Source organism: Phyllobates terribilis, unplaced genomic scaffold (genome assembly GCF_046119375.1).
Source record: "Phyllobates terribilis strain yellow unplaced genomic scaffold, ASM4611937v1 Scaffold_3__8_contigs__length_932513732, whole genome shotgun sequence".
Classification (NCBI taxonomy): Eukaryota; Metazoa; Chordata; class Amphibia; order Anura; family Dendrobatidae; genus Phyllobates; species Phyllobates terribilis.
The window spans coordinates 244,746,295-244,761,735 of NW_027362763.1; positions in this window are offsets into that span (position 1 = coordinate 244,746,295).

The window sequence follows — 15,441 nt, forward strand, 5'->3', positions numbered from 1 at the left end:
GGCACCGCAACCTAGTCCTTCTATGGCTTCCAGCTATGGACCCCGTCTCTTGGCACCTCCACGTTTTGCTGGCAACCCCGCTTTAGCTCGGGGCTTCATAAACCAGTGCACCATGCACTTTGAACTCTTGGCACATCAGTTCATTTCCGACCGGGCCAAGGTGGCATTCATCATGTCCCATCTCACTGGGGAAGCACTGGCATGGCTAAATCCCCTGTGGGAAAGAGGGGACCCCCTGGTGTCCGACCTATCATCTTTTCTCGCTGCTTTCCGGAAAGTCTTCGATGAGCCAGGATGAAAATCCTCTTCAGCCTCCTCTCTGCTATGTCTCCGCAAAGGGAGTCTCACCGTGGGCCAATATGCCATACGGTTCCATACCCTCGCTTCTGAGCTTGCCTGGGATAACGAGGCTATGGTGTCCGTCTTCTGGGAGGGTCTTTCCGGTCGGATTAAGGACGAGTTAGCCGGTTGGGTCATTCCTACCACCCTGGATGACCTGGTGTCACTAGCTACCCGGATTGACATCCGGTTCGAAGAGCGTACCAAAGAGACTACCCGGGAGAGAAAGTTTCCTCTCTTTGCTCCTACTTTCCAGAGACCTGCCTCTCAACCAGTCACTCCCCGGGCGCACTCGCCCGAACCTATGCAGATCGACCAGACCAGGATGGTCAAATCTCGCCAAGAGTCACACCGAGCCGAAGGGAGCTGTTTCTACTGTGGCAGTAAGGAGCACTTCATCCATTCCTGCCCGGAGAAGCCGGGAAACTCCAATGTCTAGGACCGCTCGGAGAGGTCGTCCTAGGCAAAAGTAAGCCCTCTCCATCCCTGACTTTGTCTGTCTCTATCTCCTGGGGAGAGATCCGTCACTTTGAAATTGCTCACCTGGATTCTGGAGCTGCTGGAAACCTCATTTCCCAGTCCCTGGTAAAGAGATACCAGATTCCCACCAAACCTCTGGCTGAACCAATTTCAGTCGCCTCCGTGGATGGAAGAGTCCTTCCGGTGACCATCCTGCTCGTCACTGAACCCATAACCCTGCAGGTGGGAATGCTGCACTCTGAGAAGATCTTCTTCCATGTGCTGTCCGGACTCTCTCACTCCCTATTGCTAGGTCTTCCCTGGCTCCAGACACATGAACCTGTGCTGAACTGGCAATCCGGTGAAGTACTCCGGTGGGGTCAGGATTGCCATAGGACCTGCCTGGTTCCGGTTCGCCCGGCTCGTCCTCCACCTACCCCGGCTAATTTACCCGGTCTACCGGCACCTTACTGGTCCTATGCAGATGTCTTCGGTAAAAAGGAAGCAGAGACACTGCCACCTCATAGGCCATATGATTGCCCAATCGACCTGGTACCCGGCGCCACTCCACCCCGTGGACGTATTTACCCGTTGTCGTCGGCCGAAACCCGGGCCATGTCGGAGTACATCGAGGAGAAGCTGGCCAGGGGATTCATCCGGAAATCTACCTCCCCGACTGGAGCCGGATTCTTCTTCATCAAGAAGAAAGATGGTTCATTACGCCCCTGCATTGACTATAGAGGTCTCAACCAAATCACGGTCAAAAACAAATACCCCCTGCCGCTCATCTCCGAGTTGTTTGATCGTCTTAAGGGAGCTAGGATCTTTACCAAGCTACAGTAGATCTACGTGGGGCGTATAACCGGTCTGGATCTGTCAAGGAGATGAGTGGAAGACGGCATTCAATACCCGGGACGGTCACTATGAATACCATGTGATGCCCTTCGGTCTCTGCAATGCTCCCGCCGTCTTCCAAGAATTGGTCAATGACATCTTCCGTGATCTTCTTTACTCTTGCGTGGTGGTGTACCTGGACGATATCTTGGTCTTCTCTCCAGATCTTCCCACACACCGGAGGGATGTTCGTCAGGTCCTGCTTATGCTCAAGCAGAATCACCTCTATGCAAAATTCGAGAAGTTCCTCTTCGAGCAGACCTCTCTTCCATTCCTGGGCTATGTTATCTCCCAGACAGGCCTACGAATGGATCCCGAGAAACTATCTGCTGTCCTGAAATGGCCCCGTCCGGAGGGGTTGAAGGCGATTCAGCGATTCCTGGGCTTCGCCAACTACTATCGTCTCTTCATCCCGCACTTCTCTTCCCGGGCTGCTCCCATATCTGCGCTCACCCGTAAGCGAGCAAATCCCAAGGAATGGTCGCCCGAAGCTGAGAAGGCCTTCCTTTCCTTAAAGCAAGCCTTCTCCTCTGCCCCAGTGCTGCATCGCCCGGAGTGCAACAAACAGTTCTACCTGGAGGTTAATGCTTCCTCCTCCGGAGCCGGAGCGGTGCTCAACCAAAAGTCTTCATCCGGGAGAATGGTAACCTGCGGCTTCTTCTCCAAACTCTTCTCCTCGTCTGAGCGCAACTACTCCATAGGAGACCGAGAACTGTTAGCCGTTAAATTGGCGCTGGAGGAGTGGCGTTACCTGCTTGAAGGGGCTCTATACCCGGTGATCATCTATACGGATCACAAAAACCTGGCATATCTCCAGAATGCCCAAAGACTCAATCCGCGTCAGGCCCGGTCGTCTTTCTTCTTCGCCCGCTTCGACTTCATCCTACATTTCCACCCGGCGGACAAGAATGTCAAAGCAGACACCTTGTCCCGATCCTTCCTGTCCTCCGATCAAGAGGAGGAGCCTATGCACATCATCGACCCCTCCAAAGTGATGAATGTGGCCCCCTTGGATCTGACTCGTCTTCCACCCGGAAAGACGTATGTAGCGGTACCAGATCGCGAGAAGGTTCTTCACTGGGGTCATTCATCTAAACTAGCCGGCCATGCTGGTCAAAAGAAGACCTTCCTGCTCGTTACCCGGCATTACTGGTGGCCCACCCTGCGCAAGGATGTGTTAGACTTCGTCTCGGCCTGTTCATCCTGTGCCCGCAACAAAGTTCCCAGACATCTTCCAGCCGGTCGCCTCCTGCCTCTTCCCGTACCTGCTGCCCCGTGGCAGCACATTGCCATGGACTTTATTTCTGATCTCCCTGTTTCTGCCGGTTGTACAGTCATTTGGGTGGTCGCCGACCGCTTCTCTAAGATGGCCCACTTCATCCCTCTGCCTGGTCTCCCGTCTGCATCGGAGCTGGCCAAGGATTTCTTCCGTCATATCTTCCGTCTCCATGGCCTACCCCGCCACATTGTGTCGGATCGAGGGGTTCAGTTCACCTCACGTTTCTGGAGAGCTACCTGTAAGCTACTGGATGTCACCCTGGATTTTTCCTCCACCTACCATCCACAGTCCAATGGCCAAGTGGAGCGTATCAACCAAATCCTTACCAGCTACCTCCGGCACTTTGTTAACGCTCACCATACCAATTGGGTGGAGCTCCTACCATGGGCCGAGTTCTCCTACAACAACCATGAGAGCGAATCTACTTCTAAATCCCCGTTCTTCATGGTCTACGGTCAACTTCCCCAGATTCTGTTTCCCATCTCCGCTTCTGTGGACAATGCTGCCGCGGAGGCTCTTGTCAGCGAATTCTCCACCATTTGGGAAAATACTAGGTCCGCACTTCTTCAGTCCTCCGAGCGGATGAAGAAACATGCTGACCAGAGACGTCTGGATCCGCCTCAATTCCGCCCGGGAGATAAAGTCTGGCTCTCTTCCAAACATGTCCGACTCAAAATACCCTCCTACAAGTTGGGTCCTCAGTTCATCGGTCCATTTGAAGTTCTCAAACAAATCAACCCAGTGGCCTTCAAGTTAAAACTCCCGGCCACCTTATGGATTCCCAACTCCTCCCATGTATCTCTCCTCAAGCCGGTTGTGTTTAATTCTTTTTCCAACAATCCAGGTACTCCCCCTGCTCCGGTTTCCGCTGAGGACGTTTTTGAGGTAGAGAACATTCTGGCCACCAAGAGGGTAAGAGGAAAAACCTTTTTTCTGGTGGATTGTAAGGGGTTTGGCCCAGAGGAGAGAACTTGGGAACCCAGGGAGAACATTCATGCCCCGCTTCTCCTTGAAAAATTTCTTTCTGGCCTTAAAAAGAGGGGGCGTAAAGGGGGGGGGGTACTGTAGCATCGGCGTCTCTGCCCCCTGCCCGGCAGAGATGCGATCCCTCTCACCTCCTCGCTCCCCGCGTTCCTTGCTCGGCATCCTCCAGCGCTCCTCTTCCTGCTGCTGCCGGCGCGCGCAGCTTCCCGGGCATTGTGCTTAGTGCGCGTGCGCTTCCTCTCTCTTAAAGGGGCCGCACACGCTGTCCAAAGGAGTCCCCGGCCAATTGCCAGAGGACCTCCCATATAAAAGGCACCTCCTCCAAAATGGAGGTGCCCGAGCAAAAGTTGTTGCACAGTGTTTCTTACCTCTGCTTCAGCCCTCAGGTCCTGCTGCTAGCCTGACTATCAGTCCTGCCTGTTACCTGCCTGTTACCTGCCTGTTAACTGCCGTGCCTGCCAGCCCGCTCACCTGCGAACACTTGCCTGTTGCCTGCCTGTTACCTGCCGTTCCTGCCAGCCCACTCACCTGGGAGCACTTACCTGTTGCCTGCCTGTTACCTGTCGTGCCTGCCAGCCCGCTCACCTGGGAGCACTTGCCTGTGACCTGCCTGTTACCCACTTGTTACCTGCCATGCCTACCCGGAGGCTCCTGCCGTCACTTGCCGTGACCACCTGCCAGCCCACCTAGAGACTCCTGCGGTCACTTGCCGTGTCTACCTGATAGCCTACCTGGAGGCTTCTGCTCGCCAGCCTGCCTGCTGTGCCTACCTGCTATTCCTGTCAGTCCCTGCCATCTGTACCGTGGGAGTCACCTGCTCCCTTACAAGGTAGCACCTGGTCCCTCTGCTCGGTCCCTCCTTGGTCACGGAGTCGTTAGCCGCCGTACGACCAGGGTCGGTCCGAGTTGATACTTAGTTACGCCCCTCAGGGTCCCTCCTTGCACCGTAGCACAGAGGTTCCACCTCCCGGACCCGTAACACCCTGCCTTCCTACCTATATACACTGCCTTCCTGATATCTCTGCAAATGGATTAGTCCTCAGAAGGACTGTTTGTTGAGATGGATATGTGTCTCTAATATAGTTTGGTACACCTACACTAACTAGAAACAATCAAATCTCTCCCTAGCTCAGCAGCACCTCTCCCTACACTGTCTGATTCCGGAGTGACTGTGACGAGCATGGTGGTTCCAGATCTGATATAGACCTGATGACGCTGTGCGGCCAGCCAATCACTGTAATGCCACAACCAACATGGCTACGGCATTACAGTGAGTGGCATGCAATCCCTGCATGTTCATTGGCGCTCTAGAGCACCAAACATGCAGGAAGGAGACCCGAGCTCCCGCCGAGGAACCCCGGAAAAACTCGGCAAGCGCCGAGAATCTCAAGCAGTGAGATGCTCGGGCGAGCACCGAGCAGTAGCGCACATGCTCGCTCATCACTACTCTACAGTAAAAAATCCAATTTCTTCTTTTATTACCGTGATACATACAGCAGGCCACATCTCAGCAAGTAATTTTTTGCACAGAGAATCAGCTGTATCCAGAGCTCGTCCACAGTAAAAAAAGTCAAATTTCTTCTGTTTATACTATGATACATGTAGCAGGCCACTTCTCAGCTTGTAATTTTTTTGTGCAGAGATTCTCCTGTATCCAGAGCTTGTCCACAGTAAAAAAAATTAATTTCTTCTGTTACTACTGTGATACATACAGCAGGCCACATCTCAGTGAGTAATTTTTTGCCCAGAGATTCAGCTGTATCCAGAGCTCATCCACAGTAAAAAAAAATTGAATTTCTTCTGTTACTACTGTGATACATACAGCAGGCCACTTCTCAGCTTGTAATTTTTATGTGCATAAATTCTCCTGTATCCAGTGCTCATCCACAGTAAAAAAAAATAATTTTTTCTATTACTACCGTGATATATACAGCAGGCCACATCTCAGCTTGTAATTTTTTGGTGGTGAAATTCAGCTGTATCCAGAGCTCATCCACAGTAAAAAAAATCTAATTTCTTCTGTTACTAACGTGATACATACAGCAGGCCACATCTCAGCTTTAAATTCTTTGGTGCTGATATTGTTCTCCATAAAGGGGTTCACATGACAAAATCTAAATTTGTTGTCTTACTACTGTGCTACAGAAACCATGCTACTTTTCAGGTTTTAATTCTTTGGTGCTGATATTGTTCTCCATACAAGGGTTCACATGATAAAATCTAAATTTGTTTTTTTACTTCTGTGCTACATAAAGCAGGCTACATTTCAGGTTTTAATTCTTTGGTACTGATATTATTTTACATACCGGGGTCCACATGATAAAATCTAAATTTGTTTTCTTATTACCATGCTACATAAAACAGGCCACATTTTAGCTTTAAATTCTTTGGTGCTGTTAGTCTTCTCCATAAAGGGGTTCAGATGCTAAAATCTAAATTTGTTGTCTGACTGGTAATGCTTTTGCATTGATGACTCAACATTCCCAGAGTTGGAAGTCTATAACGGCGATGGACACTGTGTACCTCATTGTTGTCTTGTGGAAAACCACTCTCAAGATTGTCTTCAAGCATGTTTTGGTACTCCAGCATGGGCGCATCCCTTTCCAAGAAGGGGAAGCATCTGGCAAAATTTACTCTTCTACTGTGAATCGAACTGCGTGGCAGCCCAGTAGTCAGCACTATTTCTAATCCTAGCAATATGGGCAACAATCATATTGCAGATAGTGTTGCAAGAAGGTGCTCATGGGTCAGTCTCGTTCATGAGGCCCAAGTCCATATTGTGTTGGTGGCGGGATAACATTCAATCTTTCTTCCTCCATCCCTTCCTCGCAACCATGGACAACAGAGAGAGGATCATTATCCTCTATATCTCCTAACTGTTGCGTGTCCATCACCTCTTACTCCTCGTCCACCTCCATTTGTTCCTCAGCTCCTGCACCTTCACTAACAGTTTTTCTGGTACCATGAGCACCCCTTGATCACTATAATCCACCCTCCCATGGCAACCCAGGGCTGACAATTTCTCCAGAACTTAGAGAAATTGTCAGTCCTTCCGCATCCTCCTCTGCTTCCTGCTTTTCCTTCTCTTCCCCTGGGACCACCACCTCCTCCCGCAGACTATTCAAAGTGTGCTCCAGCGTGTATATGACCGAAACAGTGATGCTGATGATGGAATCATCAGGGCTTACCATTTTAGTAGCCATTTCGAAAATGTGCAGAAGGGTGCAGAGGTCCTTCATCTGTGTCCACTCCAGTGTGATTTGCACCACGTCCATGCAACTCACGCAAAATCACATACTGCATCAGGGCTCATCGCTGCTGCCACAGTCGCCGCAACATGTGCATAGTTCAATTACACCATGGCGCAACATCGCATGTCAACCACTTAGCCGGTAGGCCGAAAGATCTATTTAGCAATGCAAGTCAATGACTCGTAGGTTGCGAATCGTAGAAGTGAGCACACTGTGACTGTGGTTCTGCAGCTGCACATCCAGGCCGGGATAGTGGTGGAGAAATTGCTCTACCACCAGGTTGAGGATGTGAGCCATGCAAGGCACATGTGTGAGGTTGCCTCGGCGTAGGGCCACCACCAGGTTCACACTGTTATCGCACACGGCCTTCCCTTGCTCCAAGTTCAGTGCAGTCAGCCATTACTCAAACTCGGCATATATAGCTATCCACGACTCTTGATATTTATGACTGCCATCTCCAAGGCATATTAATTTAAACACCGCCTGATTGCGGTGATCACTGGCTGTGCAGTACAAAGTTGGGGGAGATTCTCTCTGCACTGTTGGAACGCATGTCTCATTAAGGCCGAGATTGAGGATACAGGTGGAGGCCCTAGAAGAGGTGGAGGAGGCAGAAGGAGTGGAGGTACTGCTGGTACTGGGAAACTGCAATGGCCATCAGGTTTTGGAAAACGTCTTTATCCACCAGGAGGAAAGGCAGTATTTCTATGGCCAGCACATTGGAGATGGTGAAGTTCAAGCTCTTTGCTTTGGCATGTGTAGGAGGAAATATTCTTTTTCATGACCACAGCTGCGAGACCAAGGGCTGACCAACAAGCGTACAACCTTCAGTAATCCTCGCTCCACCATACCGCTGATTAACCAGCTGTACCCTCACCTACTTTATCCTCAACCATACCTTGCAGATTGTTTGTGAGCCCTCACAAGCAAGCAACTCTCTCTACCTGTAGCAGTCGGTGACTCCTTTTTGTTCAAGATTATTGTACCTGTTGTTTGCTATGTATACCCCATTTCACATGTAAAACGCCATGGAATAAATGGTGCTATAATAATAATAATTAATTATACTATTTGTACTATGGGTCAATTGATGCCACTTTTCCTGATGCCTGCCCCTAATTTAAGCTGTTTTGGTAGCTTTTGGGCCCCTTTGAAGGTGTTGTGTATGCGTTTGGTTTTGCCTCCCATTGAATCCAATGGAATTCGGATATGTTTGACTAATTGTTCGCCGATCAGAAATGAATCTAACCTTTAAAGGTTCACTCATCTCTAGTGGAGATTCCTGGTTGGGCCACCATCTGGTGTGTTTCCTGTAGTGGAAGGGGTGTCAGTCCCCATTATACTATTTCTACTCTGGTGACATTGATGCCACTTTGGTGGTGTCTGCCCCTAATTTTTTGAAATGTGGAGACTTGTGGTTGGGTCTCTTTCATGTGTGTTGCTTGTAGCAGTAGGGCTCCCAGACCGGCAGGCCTGCACTTACTTTCAGTCAACTACCTGTGTTACAATCCTTAAATTTCTATAACAACAGTAGTCTACAAAGCTTATATTTGTACCACCTGAGTGTGGCTGAGCAGAAAAGCTGCTTGAGCTTTTGCATGTGGTATCAGGGCTCCCAGCACAGCAGGCCTACACCGAACCCTCACCCACCTCGTCTTAATTTGAACTTACATTCAAAGCTGTAAATGCTGGCCCAGACCCTTTTAACTCATCTCTAGTTATGACGAAATCGAGGTGGGGACGATCAGGTCACCTGGCCACATATCTCACTGCTCTATTCTCGGCGGGCCAGCGGAAGGGTGACACTTTGCAACTTGCACCATCTTGTGTATTTTCTGGGACTGTTCTATATGTTATTGTCTGTTTAGTGGTTCAGTAAAGTATTGCCACACTGTTTTACCCTCACCGTGTGTTGTCTGAGTAGTATCATGCCCACAGGAATCCCCCGTGTCTCCACACACAGGAATTGGCCAATTTATGCGCTAAATAATCTATTTTCAGATTACTAGAGCAGTAATGTAATTCAAATTTCATATATTTCATATTTGCATGCTATAGTGCTACAGAGTGCTCCCAGCAACGGGATTTGCCTCACCGTGGCTACCGGGTACACATGAATTGGCCAATTTAAGCGCTAAGTAATCACAATTATTCCTATTTTCTAGAGCAGTAATGCAATTCAAATTTCATATGTTTAATGTCTGCATGCCATAGTGTTATAGAATGCTACTTTATTTGTTGGTTATATATGGAGATGGCTACTCTTAGTAAACACCTGTACGCCCCAGTTTTCTGTTTTGGATGTGATGATCAGTCTTTTGACATTTGTATACATAGGCTTTCTGACTGAGCACTCCACCCCTAAGCCTCTGGCGGTTTTAATTCTAGCAGGATCCTACCTTTCCATATACATGTAGGCTTCATCCCAAGAGAGAATTCACATTAGATAGGTTCCCAGCAACGAGATTCACCTTATCGTGGCTGCTGGGTACAAATGAATTGGACAATTTATGCCCTAAGTAATCTCAATTATTCATATCTTCGAGAGCAGTATTGCAATTCAAATTTTATGTTTGCATACTATACCACTACAGAGTGCTACTTTATTTGTTAGTTTTATATGAAGATGGCTACTCTTAGTAAGCACCTGTACACACCAGTTTTCTATTTTGAAAGTGACTGTCAGTCTTTTGATATTAATATAAAAGCCAAGGCAGGGAATGCAGCACCCATTTTAGGGTGATTTAAGGTAGCGAGAGGATGTCAAAGCTCACAACTCAGCAATAGAGATAGGAAAAGAAAGCCCTGAAACTATGAACAAATACTCCATAAAGTAAAGTGTTGTACAACTGCAGTAGTGAAGAAGAAAAGTATAGTAGTCTGCAAATAGTACAGAGATTCAACTGATAGGGGGAGAGAGAGATAGGCAAGTTGCCAGCAGCAGCAGTGTCAGACTCAGTTTGATTGATCAGTGATATGACGTACTGTAGCAAGCATCTGTCCTGCTTCATTTAAATTACAATTACATATTTTTTCTTCATTCTTAATGCAAGCACAATAATACTTTGGAGAAAAAAAATCTGAAGACAGTATCATATATATATATATATATATATATATATATATACAGCATATTAGATAGATATGTGCACTGTACATACAGTATATATATGTATACATATATAGCGGGTGAAATAAATATTGAACATGTCACCAATTTTCTGGTAAATGTATTTCTAAAAGTGACCTCACCTCACCGGCTGTATATACAGTACAGACCAAAAGTTTGGACACGGCATTTTTCCGTATTTTCTTCACTATGAAAATTGTACATTCACAAAGAAGGCATCAAAACTATGAATTAACACATGTGGAATTATATACTTAACAAAAAAGTGTGAATCAACTGAAAATATGTCTTATATTCTATGTTCTTCAAAGTAGCCACCTTTTGTTTTGATGACTGCTTTGCACACTCTTGGTATTCTCTTCATGAGCTTCAAGAGGTAGTCACCGGAAATGGTCTTCCAACAATCTTGAAGGAGTTCCCAGAGATGCTTAGCATTTGTTGGCCCTTTTGCCTTCACTCTGCGGTCCAGCTCACCCCAAACCATCTCGATTGGATTCAGGTCTGGTGACTGTGGAGGCCAGGTCATCTGGCGTAGCACCCCATCACTCTCTTTCTTGGTCAAATAGCCCTTACACAGCCTGGAGGTGTGTTTGGGGTCATTGTCCTGTTGAAAAATAAATGATAGTCCAACTAAACGCAAACCGGATGGAATAGCATGCCGCTGCAAGATGCTGTGGTAGCCATGCTGGTTCAGTATGCCTTCAATTTTGAATAAATCCACAACAGTGTCACCAGCAAAGCACCCCCACACCATCACACCTCCTCCTCCATGCTTCACGGTGGGAACCAGGCATGTAGAGTCCATCCGTTCACCTTTTCTTCGTCACACAAAGACACGGTGGTTGGAATCAAAGATGTTAAATTTGGACTCATCAAACCAAAGCACAGATTTCCACTGGTCTAATGTCCATTCCTTGTGTTCTTTAGCCCAAACAAGTCTCTTCTGCTTGTTGCCTGTCCTTAGCAGTGGTTTCCTAGCAGCTATTTTGCCATGAAGGCCTGCTGCACAAAGTCTCCTCTTAACAGTTATTGAAGAGATGTGTCTGCTGCTAGAACTCTGTGTGGCATTGACCTGGTCTCTAATCTGAGCTGCTGTTAACCTGCGATTTCTGAGGCTGGTGACTCAGATATACTTATCCTCAGAAGCAAAGGTGACTCTTGGTCTTCCTTTCCTGGGGCGGTCCTCATGTGAGCCAGTTTCTTTGTAGCACTTGATGGTTTTTGCAACTGCACTTGGGGACACTTTCAAAGTTTTCCCAATTTTTCGGACTGACTGACCTTCATTTGTTAAAGTAATGATGGCCACTCGTTTTTCTTTACTTAGCTGCTTTTTTCTTGCCATAATACAAATTCTACCAGTTTATTCAGCAGGACTATCAGCTGTGTATCCACCAGACTTCTGCACAACACAACTGATGGTCACAACCCCATTTATAAGGCAAGAAATCCCACTTATTAAACTGACAGGGCACACCTGTGAAGTGAAAACCATTTCCGATGACTACCTCTTGAAGCTCATCAAGAGAATGCCAAGAGTGTGCAAAGCAGTCATCAAAGCAAAAGGTGGCTACTTTGAAGGACCTAGAATATAAGACATATTTTCAGTTGTTTCACACTTTTTTGTTAAGTATATAATTCCACATGTGTTAATTCATAGTTTTGATGCCTTCAGTGTGAATGTACAATTTTCATAGTCATGAAAATACGGAAAAATCTTTAAATGAGAAGGTGTGTCCAAACTTTTGGTCTGTACTGTACACAGACATGCATATGTACAGTTGTGCTCAAAAGTTTACATACAGTACCCCGGCAGAATTTTTGCTTTCTTGGCCTTGTTTCAGAGAATATGAATGATAACAAAAAATCTTTTTCTCCACTCACGTTTATTGGTTGGGTGATGCCATTTATTGTCAAACTACTGTGTTTTCTCTTTTTAAATCTTAATGACAACCAAAAACATCCAAATGACCCTGATTAAAAGTTCTTAATACCATGTATTGCCCCCTCTAACATCAATGACAGCTCGAAGTACTTTGTGGTAGTTGTGGATGAGGTTCTTTATTTTCTCAGATGGTAAAGCTGCCCATTCTTCTTGGCAAAAAGCCTCCAGTTAATGTAAATTCCTGGGCTGTGAACTGAAAACACAAAAGTTTTCATTGATAATGTTTGAAAACTCAAAACAGTGTAGACAGGGAAAGGTCCCCCGTTTAGGGATGGACAAAGGTCTTTGAAGGCTCAAGGATTTATCTGAGCCAATATCTGCTCTCACAACAATATTATGCAAATTCTGGGGTCTTTTTTACATACAAGAGGAAGGTTAGGGTAGGGAATTGTAGGGTATGCTTGGCCTAAAAGTGGCCAGTGCTTCATGATACATTTCTTAACAATATACGTGAAGGGATGATAGATGTTTGCAAAAGGAATCCTCCAAAGATCTTTATTACGGGGGGATGCTGTCTGTGTAGGTTTGACAATATTAGATGGATAGCCGAGTTGTAGAAATTTGGTACACATTTCATCCATATGAGTCTCTCTCCTCAAATCATCCATCATGCTACGGTAAACACGCTGAAATTGTGACCTGGGTAAGGATTTTTTTGATGAGGAACGAATGACAGCTGGAAAAGTGCAGCAAACTGTTTCTATCAGTAGGATTGATATAAAGATCAACATCAAGTTCACCATTGTCCTTAAGTGTTATGAGAGTGTGTAAAAAGTTAATAAACTGGTGACTAGTATGGATAGTAGTGATGAGCGAGCGTGTGTGAGGGACAGAATTGGCGGTGTAACAGTTACATATAGGTAGTGGTACTGTAACACGGGTACTTTAGATGCAGCGACACAGAAACACAGAGCAGCCAATGCAGGGTTAATAAACAGGGGAAGTTTATGATAACAGGGTAAATCTCCACGCAGGGAGTAACAGGGGAAAATATGATGGAAAACAAGGGAAGTAGCAAGTAAAAGTCTTTAACTGACAGTTCACAGTTCAACTAGATATAGCTTAGTCGAACCGGCTGTAAACGACAGTTTTTACACTTAGCTGACTCTCTTGCTCCACAAGGCAGTTGCCAGCTGATGCCGGTGTTGATTTCTTCAGGCTTCCCTGCCCAAACAATGCTCTGTCTTCTGGCGGCAGCGGGCAGTCTCCGGTTTTACCCGCTGAGCCCCTAGTCCATAACACGGTGTTAGATCCCTCCTGTTTGTTTTTTCTATCTTGTGGTTTGCGGTCACGTGACCATCTGCCTTTATATTCCAGCTCCGACCTTCTGGCTGTGCTGGACTTGTGTGTTTTACTGTTTCTCTAGCCTGGTGCTTCTGTGCCTTTCTCTGTCAAGTTCGCTTGGTCCTCTGGGACCTCTAGTACTTTTTGTCAGTTTGTCTTTTTGTGTTCTGCAACAACTTCTGTTTAGGAGGTGTCCCATTTTTGTCCCAGTCTTTAGTTCTTTTAGGGACCCCTCCCTTAATTCTATAGGTCTTCGCTCAGACTAGCCGAGGACTAAGGCAGGTCTGTTCACTAGGAACATGCAGCCCGCTACATCATAGGGATTCAGCTTAGTCTTACTGTAGGGACAGCTTTCCCCTATCTTTCCTTAGTACATGTTGCAGATCATAACAGTAAGTCCTGCCCAAAAAACTAAAAGGAAAGAAATTCGGGGATCAGTATGGTTTCCATCCAGGATTTGGCTCAACGCCAGCAGGGATTGTCTCTGGAGGTGGCCGAGCTTCAGCAACACGTGAGTAGCTGTCCTGGAGCGCATTTTGTGGAACCCAAGGTAGGACTGCCTGATGTTTTTTTATGGTAAACAGCAAGATTTTTTTTCCTTTAAAAAGCTTGACTGTTATATTTTCGTTTGAGACCAAGATCCCCTGGGAATGAATCACAGCGCATTGGTTTTATTATGTCACTTTTGCGTAATGAACCACAGGGGTGGGCCTTTTCTCTCCAGCCTAATGATCCGTGTTTAAGGTCTGTTGAAGAATTTTTTTCTGCTATGGGGCTATTATATGACGATCCTATTTGAATCTCTTCTGCTGAATCAAAACTTAGACGTTTGAATCAGGGGTCAGATGATGTTGAAAATTATTGCACACACTTCAGGAGATGGGCTTCAGAAGTTAAGTGGAATGATCCGGCGCTGAGATGCTTATTTCTTGATGGTCTGAGTGAAAGGGTTAAGGATTTGCTAATTGCATTCCCTGCTCCTGAGACTCTCCAGGAAGCTATGCAGTTAGCTGTTCATATAGACAGGAGACTGAGGTGCAGGCTCAATGAGGTAAAGACTCCTGTAATGTCAGGTCCCAGTCCCCAGAAAATCTGCTCTGACCGCGGGGAACCAATGGAGGTTGGGGAGATGTCACTCCGCTCTCAGGAAAGAGACCGGAGATTCGCTGAGGGATTGTGTCTTTATTGTGGTAAAGCTGACCATTTGATTAAGTATTGTGAGCGTCGTTTAAGTAAAGAAAAAAAAAAAGTCAGTTACGCCTGTATAGCTTGTTTATGCTCTGCAGGAGTGTTTTTTCTGGGAGTACTACTCTGCAGGGAGATTTGATTGAATTTCAGGTATTTGTGGATTGTGGTTCAACACTTAATGTGATTGATAAAGGGTTTTTGGAAAACCTTAAATTGAAATCCAAACCTTTGTCATCACCTTTTTCTGTGGTTGCAATTGATAACACTCCTTTGAAATGTATTACTCACAAGACTGCTGCCTTTCCCCTCACTATCAATGGAGTTCACCAAGAAATTTGGGACTTGGTTGTTTTGGATAATTTGCCCTCTCCAATTGTTCTAGGATTGCCTTGGTTAAGACTGCACAATCCTTTATTGGACAGGTCTACTAATGTGATTAAGTCTTGGAGTCCGAAGTGCTATGATAAATGTTGTAATTGTCGCATTGCGGCTGTGGAAAAAGGTGAATTACCGGTACCTATTCAAGATTTTTGGAGGGTTTTTTCGGAGGAGGAGTCGCAAGTTTTACCTCCTCATAGGGATTATGATTGCGCCATTGAGTTTGTTCCGGGTGCTACTCTTCCCAAAAGTCGCTTGTTTAATCTGACTATCCCTGAAAGAAAGGCCTTGGAGGAGTACATAGAGACTAGCC